We start from the raw sequence: 20,044 nt of genomic DNA on the forward strand, positions 1-20,044 counted from the left end.
GTGAATTAGCAAATTCTCACCCTGAGTGATAAACAGATTGGCAGATTCTTAAGGCACAAGCTACCTTGGCTCTGCAGCTCGGGTTTTCCAGGTTTTCATACACAGACTAAAAATCCCTTAGCCTAGGACCATCACTTCCCACAGTTCAGTCCTTGTTCCTCAGGTGTTTCCAGGTGTGTTGTTGTAGGGAGAGTGAGGTACCCCCATGATGTCATTTTCCCCCTTTATATCTTTTTCCCACTTGCTGGAAAGCTCTTTTGCTGTGACCTCAGTCAAACAGTTCCCATTGTGTAGTGTTATCTCTGAGAGGTTTCTATTGTACACGGGGTTATCCATGTCATTGTGTACATTTCCTCAATAATTGTTTGGCCTTTTTACTGTTGTACCCGAAAGGCTGCTTGTGGCTGTTTTCAACCTCACAATTTGCGTACAACAATAGCACATACAATCCAATGAGATATTAATGTCTAGCAGATCAAGACTTTTAGAATGATACCTCACAAGGCATACTTTTTACAAAACATATCCTAATTACATAACAGCGGTGAATATTGGGCTGCCAAGGTGTCACACTCTTCCCGCTCAATGTTTTGTCATTAGATATTGTTGCTATTATTAGTCCTTTTTCCACCCACAATGTTATGAATTTTGTAGCTGTTACTGTTCTGAATTACTTACTTTCCTCAAATTATTAAAAATGTGGAAGATGTGGCATTAGTTTAGCAATGTTACTACAATCCTTATTAAATGAACTCTGCTCATTTGCTAGATACCCTTGCAAAATCTGTCCAGGGAGTCATGAAAATTTTCCTAGGATTGGCAGGACACGTTTTTGGCATAATTTGGAAAAGAGATTTGTTAGTCTTCAAACCAAGAAGCATGAAGCATAAGTGACAGCAGAACTCTAAAGATCCTAAAAAGGAAGGACTTATTTTTAATAGACAGTATAAGCCTCATATACTGTAGTATGTGTGCTAAGCAAAAAAGGAAACTCTGAAAAAGAATAAGAAAACTCACTTAAATCATAAAGCTATTCCTAGGAACGAAAGTCTCAGCTCATTTGAGCAGAAGAATGTACCTCGTGTATCATGCCAGTAAGTACGCAAGTGTGAGACTGAATACATGTTTAGATAATCCACGATGCTCCTCATCTGTATCTCTACTACTTTTCTCCCAGCTTCTCCCCTAGCAGATGTGTTTTACCACAAATTTAACTGGTAGACTGACCAAATTCAGCCATTGGTTGAAGTAATAATACTTGTTTTCTTTTGTATACTGGTTCTTGTACCACCCTTATCATTTTAGTATCTGAGCACCTAGGATGTTCTAAGTGCTTTACAAACAGGTGCTATTGATTCTTTACATCATCCTTGTAAGGCAGAAAAGTATTATTATCCCTATTTTACAGATGGGGTAACTGAATCAGGAAAGTTAAGAGACTTACAAGTTCCCAGAGGATTAAGAACTTGAGTTCTTCATATCCAGGCCTATGTTTAAAAGTCTAAACCCCTTGTCTCTCTTGAAAATCAGTTGTTACAATTTATATCTTTGGGATATAAAACCATGAAAATTAACCTTTAAAAACGGCACTAAACAGTAAACAGGGCAGGGCAGTACCTGACTGCCTGGACCATTGGTATGCTTACGTGGAGGTCTGATGTCACCAGTGTTGTTGGTGACATCAAAGAGAATGCTGTTGTTGAGAGATCACAGAGAAGTATGAGCCAGGTGTCACAGGACATGAAAGGGTGAAAAGGTTTTTATTTGCATTTTTATTCATTTGTGAATGTACCAAAGGCAACTCTAGTCAAAATATATCAAAACCTTCCTTATTTTATAGGGAGATTTGTTTCCCTGCTTCACTTCTCATTTAATCTGTACATTTAATTGAAGACTGTAATATTTTTCTGAAATGTAAGAGCCCAGTGGGAGTTCAGAACATTCAGCACCTTTCCAGATAAAACCCAATATGTGCAGCACAGGAATAACTTATCATGCATAGAATTTATCACAGTTCAATATTCACAATAACAACATTTAATTAGAAATTCAAATCCAATCAGTCGATAACTTTAGTTTCCATTTGTTCAATAGTATTCATTACAACCATCTGAAATATTTTGTAACACAGTCTTTACATCTTCAGTAACATACACTTAAATGTCAACGTTAAAAACATTCCCATCTTGCTTTGGATAGCTAGGTAATATTACATCTGCATTCACATAATTCTATATGGAATTACAGCATATAGTTTCCACTTAAATTGGCTCACACTTATAACAAGAGTTCACAGGCAAACTCAGTAATAATAATAATAATTAATAAATAACTGATAAATAATTAATAAAAAGTGTATGTCTGAGTTTGCCCCAGGATCTAGAATCATTCAAAATTTTGTTAAGTTCAGACATAAATAACTTTTGGTTAGAATGAATGAATCTGACACTTTACAAACCATGCTTTACATTTACAGAGTTCCCATTTCGACTCGAAATTCACAAAAACATTTCCTTGTATTATAAAACCATGGAAGGGTTTCCCCCCTGTGCCCCTGATGATTTTTTAAAATGCATTTCTAGGACAGACAAATCCCTAAAGTTAGAGTACCACACTTGGGTGTGTGTATCAATATATATAGTGTCAATTTTTTCACTAGAGTTTTATTTTCACCCTCCCTCGCTGCTTGTTTTCTAAAAGTGTCTCTGGGCCTAATTCTGATATCACTTTGGGTGTTACTCCAATGACTATAGTGGAGTTACTTTTAATTTATGTTGGTGTGATGGAAAGTGGTATCAAGCCCTCAGTATTTGGTTTTTACTCTCTTTCTCTGGTCTTTTATTTTTCATAGTCACTCCTAAAATGAATGAAAATCTATTAGCTTTGAGTTGTTATGGCTGTTTTCTGAGTTGAACTTTTGAACTCTTAATGTTCAATTGAGTTAAAAGTTGGGAAAGGCATGTTTGCCTGTTACTCTCTTTTAATTATTCAACTTGAAGAAGAGGAATGAAAAAAGAGAACTTCCTCACAATGTTTGGTTTCATATTTCTACATCAAAACCATTCTAATAATGATTTTTCTATTATGTTAAAATGAATTACTGTATCTTTGTAAAACCAAAAGCACTAATGGTCTAACATTTTAAGTTGTCATGGAAATATCCTAGATTTCCCAGCATGTTTAGCAATTTAAGGTAATAATGGATGTGACCTTTTCCTAATGTTGTTGGAATCAGGGCTCTCAAGGAAATAAAATATTGCTCTCCATTTAGTGCCAGCATACATGCGCACCTGGGTGGCCCACTACTATAAGCAGACACGTACAACATACATATTCAATTCTGCTACCAGTGAAGTCAGTGGCAAAGTTTTGATTTTAGTGTGAGTACTATCAGGCCATATAACTGAGCACATCAGTGGTGAAGAACAGATCTTTGCTATTCCACCCAGACTTCAGTCAGAAGAATGGCAGGTGAGAAGCAATAGTCTAAAGAAGGAAATCTGCACTTTTCCTGACCTTTGCCTTCTTCTCCAACTTGGGCTTTAGACTGTGAGCATCTCAGGGCTGGGACTATCCCTTATTTAGTGTCTTCAAAGCACCTAACACATTGCAGGAGCTACCATAAACAAATAATTAACAAGAATGTGTGAAAGGTTACCAAATTCACTACTCAAGGTCTATAGGACAAGCTGTTCAGGTTGGGCCAGGGCTCCACATTGTGATTCATTTGGATGGTCACGATGAAAAATAACCCCTACAGAATTCTCCAGTGCTATCACATGTGGAAAGAATACTATCAGGCAGATAACTAAATGAAATAAGAAGCATTACCTGAACTACGTTCTGTTCCAACCTGAAACAGATTCCGGACTGGACCTCATCTCAGTTACCAGTAGCAGTTGGTTTAGGACCATTGTGAACCCTTTGTTCCTCAGATTATACTAAATCTCTCTTGTTGACATTGAGATTTCAGTTGCTGTTAAATTTCTCCCATGAGAACTTTCCTAATCACTGTAAGTTAAAGTTAATCACTGCCTTTCTAATCACTGTAATCTTTTTAAATTTAAAATTTATAGATGGCAACCCATACACAAGGTTTATGGGGAGTGATAGGCCTGGTAGGTTACCAATACATGATCCCTATGGAACAGATTATGATACCTTTTCTCACAATGCATAGCACTTTTCTTAACAAGTAGGCCCATTAACATCAATAGGACTACACAGATGAGTAAGCTGCAACATTAGTAAGGATTTCAAAATGTGGGCATATGGAAATATGTCCAAGTCCAAATATTTCTCTCCTATCCCCGTGAACAGAGTTTATTGACCACTGAAACCCTGATCCTTCAAGTGTTTACCTATAGAATTGAAGGATCAGGGCCTACATTTGTCTTTTTTTGGTGCTGAATTTATACTCCTCATATATGCCATTTTTAAGTTTAGTTACAGAATTCAGGTTAGTGTCAGTTAAATCACAATACTAGTCTATGTATTAGATGCATGAAAAATGCTAGTGTGAATGTAACTGATCGAAATTATGCTGTGCCTATGTGATGCCCCGCAATATGCCAAAAGATGGAGTAAAGCAATACCAACAAAGTGACTACCACTATTGTTGCCACTGTATAACATTATTCAATGCAAATATTATAATATTCCTGTCAGTGGCATTCCTCTGACCTTCCTTTCTGAAATGGCATAAGATTAAGGGACAATTGTCCCCCAATCTCCTCAAAGTTTGCTTGGAAAATAAATGCACCCATCTAGCAGTTACTCAGCATCACTTCACCCCCCAAAAACATATGGAATTTGAGAAGATGATACATGCAAGCTACCTCACTACAGGAGAACAAATGCCCATACCCCTCTGCCAGCTAGTCTATTTGTCATAGAAGCCATTACCTTTGCAAAACAGAGAGACAATTTAGTTAATGAAAATCCTGCCTTCTTTTATTTGTTTATGTGTTGTGTGCTTGCTCAAATGGTTTTAACACACTTATAAGTACATCTAAAGTGTCTAATTATCTTTGTATGAAGTTGCCACCAAATGTATGATTATATTTTGTCTTAACATCTAAAACGTAGGGCAGTGATACAACCACTTAAACTTGGAGTGACTGGGTATGAGAATGTGTTATTTCTATAATCATGGTGATGAGCACATAGTAAACTATTGGGGGCCGGGGATGTTTCCCCCTCATGCACCTTGGGATTGGGGAAAATGTTACGATTATAGGTGTAGAGCCAGGGCCAGTAATAGCAAGTAGCCGGTTTGAGGGTCCTATTAGGTGGACTTCAGGACCCCTAGTTTGGGGGCATGAATTGCACAGTCCTTACAATCTCAGCTACCAAAAGCTAAACACAATGGGGAACATTGTTGATGGTTAGATTATAAATGCTGGGTGAATCAGTGCTCAATGAATAAATTATATTTGTGAGTCTGGATTATTTTAGGTTGGCAGTGTATCCTACATTTTTTATGTATTAACATAAGAGGTCTTAGGAAGACAGCAGCAACTGGACTGTGATCACTATGGTACTAGACGTCATGTATAGCAAGGGGCTGAGAATTCTCAAATTACCTGGGTGATAACAAATTTAGACAAAAATGTAAGTGTTGTATCTCTTTGGAGATTCGGAGATACCGGACTTTGCAAAGGGAAAGTAATGATGGGAGACAATCACCTCTGTTGCCTTTCTCTAACTGTCATTGTTTTCTGTTGTTCACGTTTGCATTATAATCTGAACTCTCTGAGTTTGAATATTTAATGAGGGAACTGCCTCTTGGGGGAAAAGAGTTACATGGAAACTGTGGACTCTCCTGCTGTTTTGAGATTTGTTCCTTGGAGCCACAGCTGTGGCTCTACACAAAGGATCATCAAATATTAAATCAGATTATGCCTTTGAGAATTCTAATTGCAGTTCTTTTGGGGTACCTCTCGTTTCTGTTAGAGAAGGGGTGAAGAAGTCATTCTACATGTTTCAACACTAAAATTATTATTCAATGTTCAGGGGAATTTGTATGTTGCCCCTTGCATTGGACAACTAGGTAGATATTGTGTGCTGCTCAGGAATGGTGTACCACACATCTGTCAATTTCTTACATAAAAGGCATGTCAGTTATTAATTTAGCTGAGTATTTTGTTATGTGCCAGAAATCAGCATGTAGTTTTTTTTTGTCATTTAGATAGGTCCAATGTTTTCATATTTAGCTGCATAAAATAGGGCACCTAAGTAAGTCCATAATTATGCAACTAAATAAGTGTCCTCATTCTCAGACCTGCCATGAACTCTCAAGTCCCGTTGTCTTCAATGGGAGCTGCGGCTGTGCAGCATCTTTGAAAATCAGGCCACATTATTTAGGTTACTAAATACAGGTTTATATGCCAAACTATAGGCATCCAAGTTTTTAAATTTTGGCCTAAGTCCAGGAAGCTGATTTGTGTTCTGATGTAGTTGAGATACACTGAGGGTACATCTACACTACAAGACTATTTTGAATCAACTTAATTCGAAATTGTGGAATCGACCTTATGAAGTCGAAGTTGTGTATCCACACTAAATACACTAGCTTGACTGTGTGAGTCCACAGTAACGGGGCCAGTGTCGACTTTGGAAGCGGTGCACTGTGGGAAGCTATCCCACAGTTCCCGCACTCCCCGCTGCCCATTGGAATTCTGGGATTTCCCCCCAATGCATGCTGGGGGGAAAAATGTGTCGAGGGTGGCTTTGGGTAACTGTCATCATTGAACCGTCAATCACGCCCTCCCTCCCTCCCTCCCTCCCTGAAAGCGCCTGCGGGCAATCTGTTCATGCACTTTTCTGCTCAGTGACAGCGCGGGCGCCACAGCACTTTGAGCACGGATCCCGCTGCAGTTATGGCCGTTGTCAACTCCTCGCACCTTATCGTCCACCTCTTCCACAGTCAGCTGCTGAGAAATAGGGCTACTTTTCAATGGTGCTGCGAGCACTGGTGGACCATGGGGGACGTTTTACCAACATCAACGTCGGGTGGCCAGGCAAAGTTCATGACGTGCGTGTTTTCAGGAACTCTGGTCTGTTTAGACGCCTGCAGGAAGGTAGTTTCTTCCCGGACCACAAAATAAGTCTTGGGGATGTGCAGATGCCTATAGTGATCGTCGGGGACCCAGCCTACCCACTAATTCCCTGGCTCGTGAAGCTCTGTGCAGGCGCCTTGCACAGCGACAAGGAACTCTTCAAGTACCAGCGAGCAGTGAGCAGCGTGACCTGTGACTGTTCAGTTTCTTTACAGAGAAGCTGAACCTGCCCCTGTTTCTTTACCAAGTGACTGTTGACTAGCATCTGCAGTTACATACCCCGCCCACCCCACTTCCCCAACTTCCAACACACGTTTAAAAATAAAATACATGTTCCACTGTAACTTTACAAAGGTTTCTTTATTGATGACTTTGCGTTACAGGGTTGAAACTGGGACACGGACTGTGCTGGGTAGGGTGTGCAGTGATGTAAAGACCGCCTGTAAACTCGAGGAATGACAGGCTCCTGCTCCCAGAGCGGTCTGCAGTGCCGGACTGGATGTTTCAATGGAGCCTGCCATCCCTCCTTTTTGGGATTCTGTGTGCGGGGGCTATGTGGCCTTTTGGCGGGGGAGGACGGATACAGATTCCTCTGCTGCGTGGCTCTGTGGTCCATGACAGGGACCATTGCATGAGATCTGTAACCCCCTTCCCCCGCTACAAAGTCACATACCCCCCCACCCACACAGAACCTGCAAACCACCTCCCATACCGACCAGGGTGCGTACTGACTGCAGTGTGTGTGTGACGTGCTGCTAATCCTGCCCCCATGTCTGTACCCTGGTAAAGGTGATTGTCCTGTCAAATTACCAACCCCCTTCCCCCCCTTCAAACACAGTCTCCTCTAAAAGAACATGACGGAAACAGTAATTAACAGAAAAGTATTTTTTATTGTCAGCTAGACAGTTAGGGGATGAAACTGGGATGGGGGCTTGGGTGAGGCGGGAAGGAAAGGACTTCTCAAAATTTAGGGTATGAGAGCTTTTGGGTACTTGAGCACTCTGTTGGGGTGCAGTGACAGTTTACACGGCCTCTGGCGCCCCTCCTTCTGGTTATTTTGGGTGAGGGGGGTATGGGACTTTGTGGCGGGGGAGGGCGGTTGCAGATACACTGCAGGGAAGCTCTGTCCTCCTGCCTGAGGTCCTGCAGAACATGCACAAGGCGCAGGAGCATGTCCGTTTGCTCCCTCATTAGTCCAAGCAGCGTTTGAGTCGCCTGCTTGTCTTCCTCACGCCACCTCTCCTCCCGTTCGCTGTGTGAGCGCTGGTACAGAGAGAGGGTCTCCCTCCACTGGCTCTGCTGGTCTGCCTCATCTCAGGAGCACCCCATAAGTTCAGCAAACATGTCGTCCCGTGTCTTTTTCTTTCGCCGCCTAATCTTTGCCAGCCTCTGTGAGGGGGATGCTGTGGCAGGTCTGGAGACAGTCGAAGCTGTGTGATGGGAAAAAGGGAGTGAATTCCTTGCAAAGATAAATTTTTGCGAACAATGAACACAGTGTAGTCTGTCTCTGTGAATTCTGGGTTGAGATCCCAGTGCCTGATGGGGCAAAAACCATTTTCGCGGGTGGTTCTGGGTAAATGTCGTCAGTCATCCCTTCCTCCGGGAAAGCTACAGCAGACAATCATTTCAAGCCCGTTTTCCCTGGATTGCCTTGGCAAACGCCACAGCGTGGAAACCATGGAGCCTGTTTTGCCTTTTGTGCCTGTCACCGTATGTGTACTAGATGCCGCTGACAGAGGCGGTCCAGCAGCGCTACACACCAGCATGCTCTTGCTTTTGCATGACAGCAGAGATGGTTACCAGCCATACTGTACCATCTACCATACCATAAATTGGTAATAAGATGGGCATGGTTACCAGTCCTTTTGCACTGCACCATTTGCTGCTGTCATAAGTGCCCCTGGCTGCTCTTAGCCAGGGGCGCAAAAGCCAAAATTGGGAATGACTCGCTGAGTCAATCCCTCCTTTTTGGTATCTAAAAATAGAATCAGTCCTGCCTAGAATATGGGCAAGTGTACTAGAGAACCACTGTATCAGAGAACCAGAGAGCACAGCTGCTCTGTGTCAGATCCTGCATAGATTATGAGCTGTATGCTATTCACAGGGGGTGCTCCTGCAACAACCCCACCTGTTCATTCCATTCTTCCCCGGCCTTCCTGGGCTACCATAGCATTGTCCCCCCACTTGTGTGATGAAGTAATAAAGAATGCAGGAATAAGACACACTGACTTGTTAGTGAGAAATGAGTGGAAGGCAGCCTCCAGTTGCTATGATAGTCCAGATAGGACATTAAGGAGTGTGGAGGAGAGGAGCCCAGCATCCTGCTGCTAGTCCAGGGGCAATTGAATCTTTTCTTTACACATGAAGGGTGGGGGCTGATGAAGCTCAGCCCCCTGTTGCTATGATGACGATGGTTATCAGCCATACTGTACCATCTACCAGGAAAAATTAGGGCCAGGCGCCCTTGATCGACCTCACGGATGCTAGTACGCATGGTTACCAGTCCTTTTGCACTGCCCCAAGTGCCAATAGGCTGATGATGACGATGGATATCAGTCATACTGCACCATCAGCCACCCATGGCGGGGGCAGAGTGAGGATGTCGGTGTTCAGTGCTGCAGCATTCCGTCTATCTTCAGCATTCAGTAAAGATACGGTGACATGTAAAAGCATCAACAGAGGATTGTTTTCCCTTTCACTTCTGGGGGGCGGGGTGCGTAAATTGCCGAGCTATGCCCTGACCCACCGCGGACACTGTGTTTTACCCTAGAAGCATTTGGATCTCAGCCAAGAATGCAAATGCTTTTCGGAGACAGCAGGAACTGTGGGATACCTTGCGTCCTCAGTCCCCCCTCCCTCCATGAGCGTCCATTTGATTCTTTGGCTTTCCGTTACGCTCGTCACACAGCAGCGTGCTGAGTCTGTGCTATGCCGTCTGTCTGGAGTTTTTTGAAAAATACTTTGGACTAGGCGTAACATTACAGTAATTCCCCTAATTAGATGCAGGAGTCTCCGAGCAAGATCACCCTGAGGACGGTCACTGAAGGAGATAGACAGCGCATGCTGCGTGAAAGCCAGCACAAACCAGGGCCCTATGCAGCCGTGCTCGGGGAGGCAATGCTCCCTGAGTACCTCATGAAAGCCTGGTGCGGAAAAGTGTGCTACCACGGAGCACCCAATAAGGCAGCTCTCCCCAGGAACCTCCTGCGGAGGCTTTTCGATTACCTCCAGGAGAGCTTCGTGGAGATCTCCCAGGAGGATTTCTGTTCTATCCCCATATATAGAGAGACCTCCTTTTCACATACTTCAGATTCCTGTTATATTAAGAATAAAGGTTTACATGGTTAAAGCACTTATCGACTGCTCCTTCCCCTGATTCAGGGTCCGGGTTAACGGCCGGGGAGGGTTGTTGGGGGATCTCCGTGACGGTGATGAAGAGATCCTGGCTGTCGGGGAAACCAGCGTTGTAAGCGCTGTCGCCTGCCTCATCCTCCACAAACGCTTCCTCATCTTCCCCGTCGGCGAACATCGCCGAGGAACTGGCCGTCGACACTGTCCCATCGTCAGAGTCCATGGTCACTGGTGGGGCAGTGGTGGCAGGCTCCGTAGCGTCCGTTTGCCGCTTTGATTTTTTGGTAGCCTTGTCTGGGGTCCTTGATTTTCACGCGGCACTGCATTGCATCCCGGCTGTATCCTCTGTCTCTCATGGCTTTGGAGACCTTCTCATAGGTCTTTGCATTCCGTTTTTTGGAGCGCAGCTCCGAAAGCACAGACTCATCGCCCCACACACCGATCAGATCCAAGAGTTCCCGGTCAGTGTATGCTGGGTCCCTCTTTCTATTCAGAGATTACATGAACTCCTCTGCTGGAGAGCTCTGCATCGCTGCCGGTGCTGCTGAGCTCGCCCCGATGTCCAACCACGAAATGAGATTCTAACTGTCCAGACAGGAAAAGGAATTCAAATTTTCCCGGGACTTTTCCTGTGTGGCTGGTCAGAGCATCCAAGCTCGGACTGCTGTCCAGAGCGTCAACAGAGTGGTGCAGTGTGGGATAGCTCCCGGAGCTAGTAAGTTTGATTTGCATCCACACCTAGCCTAATTCGACATGGCCATGTCGAATTTAGCGCTACTCCCCTCGTCGGGGTGGAGTACCAAATTCGAACTAAAGAGCCCTCTAGGTCGAATTAAATGACTTCCTGGTGTGGATGGGTGCACGGTTAATTCGAATTAACGCTGCTAAATTCGACTTAAAGTCCTAGTGTAGACCAGGCCTCAGATACAGGCAGACCTCTCCTACCCCCACATACACATGAGCTATCCTACCAACACACAGGTGGCAGAATCTCACTTTGAAGGGAGGGAGGGGCCTGAGCTTTCATTACAAACTTCAACCTGGAGTCCCATCATCGAGCCTCCATTCTGCCACTCTGCAGCAGGAATGGCATGGGGGATCCAGGCTCCCTGCACCACGCTGCTCCCCTGTGCCCACTACCTGGCTGTCAGTGACATACTGAACATGAAGGAGGAGAGTTCCTCAGCCAGGAGTATGCTGTAGTCCAGCCCAGGCTCCAGCATCTTTCACCTCCAACTCAGGCAGCAGCAATACCAAGCATACAACAAGAGAGGCAGTGAAGAGCCTGGCAGCTGGCAGGGTGGAACGGGGCCACTCTGTGGAGAGCAGCCACAACCTGTCAGCTGCAGAAGCTGACCTGGCAGGGGAGGAGCTGGCCAGATGGGGGAGGTGCCAGGAGGGGAGTGTGGCTCAACTGGAGGGCTGCCCCTAAGAATGAGCCAGGTGGGCTGGTGCCTGGGATAATCTCAAGTGCCTCCAGCCACCCAGGATTCACTCTTACTTTCACCCCAACACCACCCCTTGTGTGTGCAGTTTACGGGAATGAAAACATGAGGATGGAAGCATAGACCAGCCTCCACAATATTTCCATTGTGGGGGTTGCTGGTCCCCATTGCCCCCCCTCCCCCGCCCCAGTTCCACTGCCCTGGTGTGAGCAATCTAATCAATATTTGGCTCTGCTACGGGAGAACTTTTAGCAATGATAATGGCTAGAAATGGGCCTGAACTAATGGACCAGATTAAATTGACCTGGTCCTGCCCACCACAAGTACAGGAGTGTTAGAAACCAGGCTTTTAGTTTTGCATATTGTAAAGATGTTCACTGGATTTCAGTTCAAAAGTTCTGATTCAGGACCATATTCAGTCATGGATAGAAAGTGATTAATTGCTTTCTCTTCTGCATAGTTGAAAGACTATGATGGCAGTGACAACTGGTTGGATAACAAGGATCATACTGACATATCCGATATACTCAAGATTGTAATGAGCACTTCCATTAGAGAAATGACAGAGAGTTTGGAAACAGTAAGACTATTTTTATATTGCCATTACTGAGTTATTTTTCATGTAGCAGAAATAAATCAATAGAAAACATAATGTTTGTAAGTGAAAGTCCACTACTTAATGGGGAAGAAGAGCTAATAATGGATGACACTATAAAGGCTGAGGCATTTAATACCTGTTTTGCTTCAGTCTTCACTAAAAAAGTTAATTGTGACCCAATTCTTAATGCAATTAATATTAACAACAAGTGAGAAAAAAACCAAGTTGGAATAGGGAAAGAATAGGTTAAAGAATATTTGGGTAAGTTAGATTTATTCAAGTTGGCAAGGCCTGATAAAATGTATCTAGGGTACATAACTGGTTTGAGCATTGGCCTGCTAAACCCAGGGTTGTGAGTTCAATCCTTGAGGGGGCCATTTGGGGATTAGTCCTGCTTTGAGCAGGGGGTTGGACTAGATGATCTCCTGAGGTCCCTTCCAACCCTAATAATCTATGATTCTAAATAACTGGAGCAATTTTGATTATCTTTGAGAACTTCTGGAGGATGGCTGTGGTTCCAGAGGACAGGGGAAGGGAAAATATAGTACTTATCTTTAAAAAAGACATTGGAAATTATAGACCAGTCAGCCTAACTTCAATACCTGAAAAGACACTGGAATACATTATCAATTGGTTTGTAAGCACCAATAAGATAATAGAGTGAAAATAATTGCCAACATGGATTTGTCAAGAAATAATGCCAAATCAACTAATTTCCTTCTTTGACAGGTCTAGTGGCCTGGTGGATAGAGGAGAAGCAGTAGATGTGATTTATTTTGATTTTATTAAAGATTTTGACAAAGTCCCATATGAAAGTCTCATAAGTAAATGAAGGAAATGTAATTTCATCTAGATCACTGTAACTTGTGTGTGACTTATTGAAAGAAACATACTCAAAGAGAAGTTATCATTGGTTCATTATCAATCTGGGAGGACATATCTCGTGGGGTCCCACAAAAGTCTGTCCTGGGTCCAGTACTATTCAATATTTTCATTAAAGTGGAGAGGAAGCTTATCAAATTTGCTGATAACACAAAGCTGGAAGGAGTTAAAAGCACTTTGGAGGACAGGATTAGAATTAAAAACAATCTTGATACATTTGAGAATTAGTTTGAAATCAACAAGATGAAATTCAGTAAAGAAAAGTGCAAAGAACTACACTTATAGAGGAAAAATCAAAGGTACAACTACAAAATGGGGAATAACTGGCTAGGCAGTAATACTGTTATAGTGGATCACAAAATGCGTATGAGCCAACAATATGCTGCAGTTGCCAAAAAAAGGGCTAATATCATTCTGGGATGTCATATTTAAAACATGTGAAGGAATTTTTCTGCTATACCTGGCACAAGTGAGGCCTCAGCTAGGTCCAGGTTTAGGTGCCACATTTTAGGAAAGATGGACAACTGGAGAGAGTTCAGAGGAGAGAAACAAAAGTGATACAATATTTAGAAGACCTGACCTATGAAGAAAGGTTAAAAATATTAGTATGTTTACTCTTGAAAAAAAGAAGGTTGAGAGAGGATTGGATAACAATTTTCAAATATATTAAGAACTGCTATAAAGAGGATGGTCACTGAAAGTAGGACAGTAGGCCACTCCATCGCCACTGAAAGTAGGAGAAGAAGTAATTGTCTTAATCTGCAGCAAGGGAGATTTAGGTTAGATATAAGGAAAAGTTTCCTAACTACAAGGGTAGTTAAGCTCTGAAATAGGCTTCAAAGAGAGGTGCAAAATCTGCATCATTGGAGGTTTTTAAGAACAGGAGGTTTTAGGTATACTTGGTCCTGCCTTTGCATAAAAGATTGGACTAGATGACCTCTCAAGGTCCCTTTCAGGCCTCCATTTCTACGATTCTACATTTTCTTTTTAAAGTGACTGAATGAGAAGACCAAAGGACATACAAATATTAGGCAGTTATAGTATAGTATGGTGAATATGTAGAATGTTACTTTGAGCATGTGCTTTCCCCAACCTGCTCTAAAACAAAGTGCACACACTATGTGGAGTCAAAATATTTACCATGTTCTGGAGGGGTTGGCTTTCATTACAAAGTATGTGACAAACATAAGCAAAGCTCACATTAAATACAACACATTTCTAAACCTCAAAAGTTGCCATGAAGTGAAATTGTCATCCTCCTGTCAGGTTTCCTAACCAGGCCCTAGCCTAAACTACCGTAACTCCATCTGCCTCTGTCATACATCTCAAATTGGTCAGCAATCCCTTTTAGGCCACTAATAAAAGTAGAAAGGATCAGTATGGCTGCTAATTCTTTGTCTGAGACCATGTGGAGGTCATTGATTAAGGCAACCAACATAATTGCAGTGCCATATCTAAGTCTGAACCTTGACTAAGAAGTTTGGAAGAGGATCGATGATGCTATTGATTGTTTGCTGGTCTTTTATCCAAGCCTTAGCCATGGGAGGGAAGACTAGAAAAAGGGATTTTAGTCAGCTGGTAAAAGTATAAAAATTTGGATGAAAAATGGAATGGAAAACACCACAAAGATTTAATGGAAAGAATGTTTTCCTTTTTCCAATAAGCTGTAAACATACAAAATGAATATTAAGATAAGATCACTGACAGACATAAATCATTGTAAAAGCACCACAAGATCACTGGTCTTATTGAAAAGACAAAGTACTCCAAGTCATCTTGGGATAAATAGAAAAAAATGAATAAGAAGTTAAGCATCTTGAAAGTCTACTCAGAAGACATTAAGCTTAATCTTCAGGTGCTCCAGAGCAACATCTGATTCATGTGAAGAAGAGATGGAGCAGCAAAGGTGGCTTTCAGTCACACTTCTGCCCCCATCTGGGAGCACTGATTCATAAAGCATAAATTAGAACACCTTCAGGAATACAGTAAATTGCATTCACTGCTAGCAGCCCCCTAGGGGCCTGTAGCAAGGTTACTAGAGTGCAATATACCCTCCACCATCCTCTTCTGCCCTTACCAAGCCCTGTGTCAATGGGATTGGGAAGGGATGGTACAAAGCCCTTTCCATACACAAACACAGCAGGGAATTCTCATTTCAGGTAGCTCTAAGTCCCCACTGCACTGCCTGGAAAGGTAGATGGGGCTGGGATCAGACCTAGCAACATACTGCATTTGGGGCATAACAGGGAAGATTAATTGCCTACATTTAATTCAAAATCATTCAGCGTCAGGTAATACTGAACGAGATCATTTGTTATGTGATCCATTTTCTCCATCCTCAGCTGACACATATACATTACTAATCTGAGCAAACTAGAAAATCTTTCCTTCATCATAATCATAAAACACATTTTTTCCCATTAATTAGACACAACTGAGTAGGAAATAACACAGAGGCCATAAAATCCAGTGATGTATATTCAGCTCAGGGCAACAGCTTTTTCCTTCTGTCTCAAGAATCTATTGACATAGCTGGAATATATGAACTTGTATTTTATAATAAATATTCCTTTTTACCCTCCAACCTTTCCTATAACTCTTTCTCTAGCCTAAGAAATTAGCAGCTAATTGTGGCTACTGTGACAGAGATGGCAATTTCCTGCAATAGCCTGAATAAACCTTATTGAATTAAGTTAAACCTAACTGAATTAAGTTTAAGTATTTTAGGACTCCATTGTATTAAAAATGCAAATGTTTATGTGTTATTGTGAGATTGTATGTAACTTGTCTAGGAGACATGACTAATATTAACCTTGGGAAATGTTGTGAACTTCAAAGGACTCTTAAACAATGGGCTAAGACAAGAATGAACTATTAGTTAAATAGGTTTCCCAGGAAATCTCTAGCAGGAGGCGTATGCAAATATACCTACTCTGGTTATGCAAGAACTGAGCCTTTGAAACTTCCAGTGGAGCTGGGGACTTTTTGTCTGCTGATCACCTGTTACATGAGGACCAAGCTAGAGCCCAAACTGGGTAAAAGAGTCAGTCACAGATTCATGAGTGGGCTTGTTCTGAGCAAAAGGAATGATGAATTGGTAACCACAGGACAAACCCTGGCTGGGGTGTGCAGGACTGTTCACCAGCCAGAGCCCTTGCTGGAGTCAGAGGGTGAGCTCCGGTGAGTGGGTCAAGAGCAGCCTGTGGCCCATGTCCCTGCCCCATGGGCCCCCCCCACCCAGGGCAGGTGGAGGGTCGATGGTGCAGCTCCCTACAGTTGCCCACATGGTCGGGCTGCAGCCCCCTACAGCTGCCCACATGGTCAGGCTGCAGCCCCCCAGAAGAGCTGGGTGCAGGTAAGAGCCATGTGCGGTGCGCTCAGGGGTGGCGAGTTGTATGGGCCCACGGTGCCTGTGTTCCACCAATATGAGAGCCCAGGTGCTTGGCTCCACCAAAGTTCAGGGCTGGGTCTCTCCCCTGGCCCCACATGCCTCCCCTGGAGAATGCCCCCCACCCTGCCTTCCGCACCCAGGCAATTTAAAAGGGCCTGGAGCTAAGGTGGCTTCCTGCCCACCCACTCTGCTTCTGGAAGTGGCCAGCATGTCTCTGTGGTCCCTGGGGGGGGTGTCTCTGCATGCTGCCCCGCCCCGAGCACCGACTCTGCCAACTGTGGCCAATGGGAGCTGCGGGTATGGTACCTGTGGGCAGCAGCAGGTAGAGACTGCTCTGGCCCTCCTGCCTAGGAGCCGCTCCCAGAGGGGGGTGCAAGTCACTTTCAGGAGCCACCCGAGGTAAGTGCTGCACTCCTCACCCTCTCCCACACCCCAACCCCCTGGCCCAGCCCAGAGCCCATACCCTGCACCCAAACTCCCTCCCAGAGCCTGTCCCCCACACCTCCTCCTGCACCTCAATGCCCTGCCCCAGCCCAGAGCCTGCACCCACACTCCCTCTCAGAGCCTTAGGCAGGTGTGTGTGTGTGTGGGGGGGGACTTGGACCCATAAAAATTATGCTAACCTGCTGCCCCTGGGTGTTTGGGCAGCTGTGGGAAGTCATGGACCCTCCTGCTCTGGGAGAGGATGGGGCTGCTCCATGGTGCCCCACAGCTGTCTAGGCTCCCTAGCTCAGCTCCATCTTCCTGCCTGACTGGGAAGGGTGGAGGTGGGCCCCCTGCTTAAAAGTGGACAGGCTAGGCCCATCCACTTTCAAAAAGTGGGAGGGCCATGGCCCCTTCCCCCCCATTCTGGCACCCCTGAGAGGGATTCAGGTAACCTAAACTTTGATAGTTACATAGAGAGGTGATTGGGGATAATTATTTGAAAAGTCACCTAGGGTGTCACAAATTCATTATCACTGTGTGGGCAAAGGAAACATACTTAGTTAAATGGCAGATACTGTAACCTTATTTGGGATTTGAAAATTCATCAGTTCCAAAGGAGAGGATCACAATTATCAACTGAATTTATCAAAAATGAAATAGAATGAAAAAATTCATCCCTTCAGCTTTCTCAGGAAAAGCCAAAATTCAGATACAGGTGTGATGGAACAACTTTTATAGTGGGGGTGCTGAGAGCCATTGAACAAAACTCTAAACCCTCTATATAATGGAAATCACTTCAAGCCAGGAGGTGTGACAGCTCCTCCCCACACTCCTAGTTCTAGCACCTATGTTCAGATGTTACAAGAATGAGCACAATAATCCAGAATTTTGATTTCCCGGGTATGAAAGGATTGGGCCAGATCTTTAGCTGATCTAAACTAGTGTGTCTCCAATGAAGCAGTAGTGATACACCAGCTGAGGATTTGGCCTCCTCGGGTGGTTAATGAAAACACGTTACTGTGTTTTTTATTTCTTCAGCTATATATATATATGTGTGTGTATGTGGTGTGCTCTTCAGCTATATTTACTTTATTTCTGTCAATTCTGCCTTTTTCCTCAAATTTAGAAAATTTTAAAGATACCAAAGTCAATGGATTTGAATCAAACTTTGATTCAAGTTTATAAAGCAGGAAAAATGATTTCATCTGGCAACAGACTCTTGTTTTTACAAAATTGTCATTTAAAATTCTTCAATCAATACTTTATGGAAATATAGTTTGGAGTATGTATTGTTCATGGATTAGTTGTTTCAAAGAGTCTTTGACTATTTACTAGTTAATTATTTATGGTGTGTGATTGGTCCTCTAAGTCATATGGTATTGTTTCTGCTCCTTGATTGGAAACATGAAATTTTTATGACGATGCAATTCAGTGATTTCAAGAAGGCTGCACTTTCCAGCATGAAACTTTGCACAAATACATTCACACAAGTATTCATGATACACTTACTTTCTGCATATGTTCTATCATACCCATGTTCATAGAAAATGAATAAAAGGCTTCATTAAGAGTGAAGCAAACTAATAGATTTTATTTGACCAACAACTCTGAGTACTTTTTTTTTTTTTTTGCAATATTCATCCAGCTCTACGTGCAATCTGTGAGCAGCACTAGGAACTGGTGATGGATGCAAACTGACTGTGTTGCAAGATGGTTCACTGACAAATAGTTCCTTCCATTGATTTTGTTTTAACTGATTTAGAAGAGAAGACACTGTCTGTGAACTGGCAATTTCTGACGCCTTTTAATTTCTGATACATATTAGCTTTTCATTCTTTTTGTTTATCTCCAAAATACACATTTTAAAATTCCATGCAGACCTGGAGCTCCTCTATATTATGCAAAGTGTTCTTTATTTTTGGTGTTTTTAATTAGTTGCCCCATATTCCACCCCCTGCATGCTCCACATTCATTGGCTCTCCCATTTTAACAGTGTCTATGGCTTCTCCCATGTGCAAGTTAACCCACATATTTCTTCCTTCTTGAATGGGTTGACTCTCTTCTTCAGATTCCAGTCAGAGTTCTGGGTGCTTCTTTCTTATGAAATGTAACAAAAATAGCAACTATAATGTGGCAAAAAGATATATGCTGAAAAGATCCATGCTAATTAATTAATCTCATTTCAGAGCTACAACTGGCCAGTGTGTGTTTCCAGTGCTCACTGAGTTGAAGCACTGAATTAATTACATAGAGCTAAATAAATTACAAGGTAACGCAAGCATTTAAAGCCTGAGGGGGAAAAAAAGCACCTTGCACTTCAAAAAGATTCTGCAATAAACTTCAGTTTCTTCCTGGAAGCAGCAAGCCTTTCCCCACTTTTTCACTAGATAAAATGATTATCCAAAAATGTTTAGCCAAGATAACATCAAAAAGAGTCTATTCAACTTCCACCAGATCTTCTCTCACTGACCCTTATGGATATTTTCCATCAGTACAAATATTTTTTTTATTTATTCAGTTACAGTCAAACAAAGCATTTATTGGTTTGCCACAGCAAAGCCTTTGAATTAACTGGAATGAGAGACAGGATATTTCATGGACTAAACTTTTAAAAACAGTAAAATGGAAAAGAGACCATGTTCTACACAGACCAAATCATTATTAAATAAAAACAAGAATAGGAGAAAGTTGTCAGATTTCTCCTTCTTGGTTGATACCTACTTTTACTCAGCAATACTTTGGGAATGTCAAATGCAAAGTCTCCAAAAAGATTTTGGCACCACTGGAAGGATTTGCTATAAAACCACACTGTAACAAGAGCATATGGCAACAGCATTGATGTACTCATACACCTTTCAAGATTCTAAATGAACAGTGTTAATACAGGAAA

At 42.9% G+C, this 20,044-nt stretch overlaps 1 long non-coding RNA gene across 3 annotated transcripts in view; it reads left to right on the top strand.

The window, feature by feature from the left end:
- LOC120405786 overlaps positions 1-20,044 on the top strand; it is a 122,471-nt gene that overhangs the window by 100,832 nt on the left and 1,595 nt on the right. The window lies entirely within an intron of this gene.

The sequence above is a fragment of the Mauremys reevesii genome, linkage group 5 (genome assembly GCF_016161935.1).
Source record: "Mauremys reevesii isolate NIE-2019 linkage group 5, ASM1616193v1, whole genome shotgun sequence".
NCBI lineage: Eukaryota > Metazoa > Chordata > Testudines > Geoemydidae > Mauremys > Mauremys reevesii.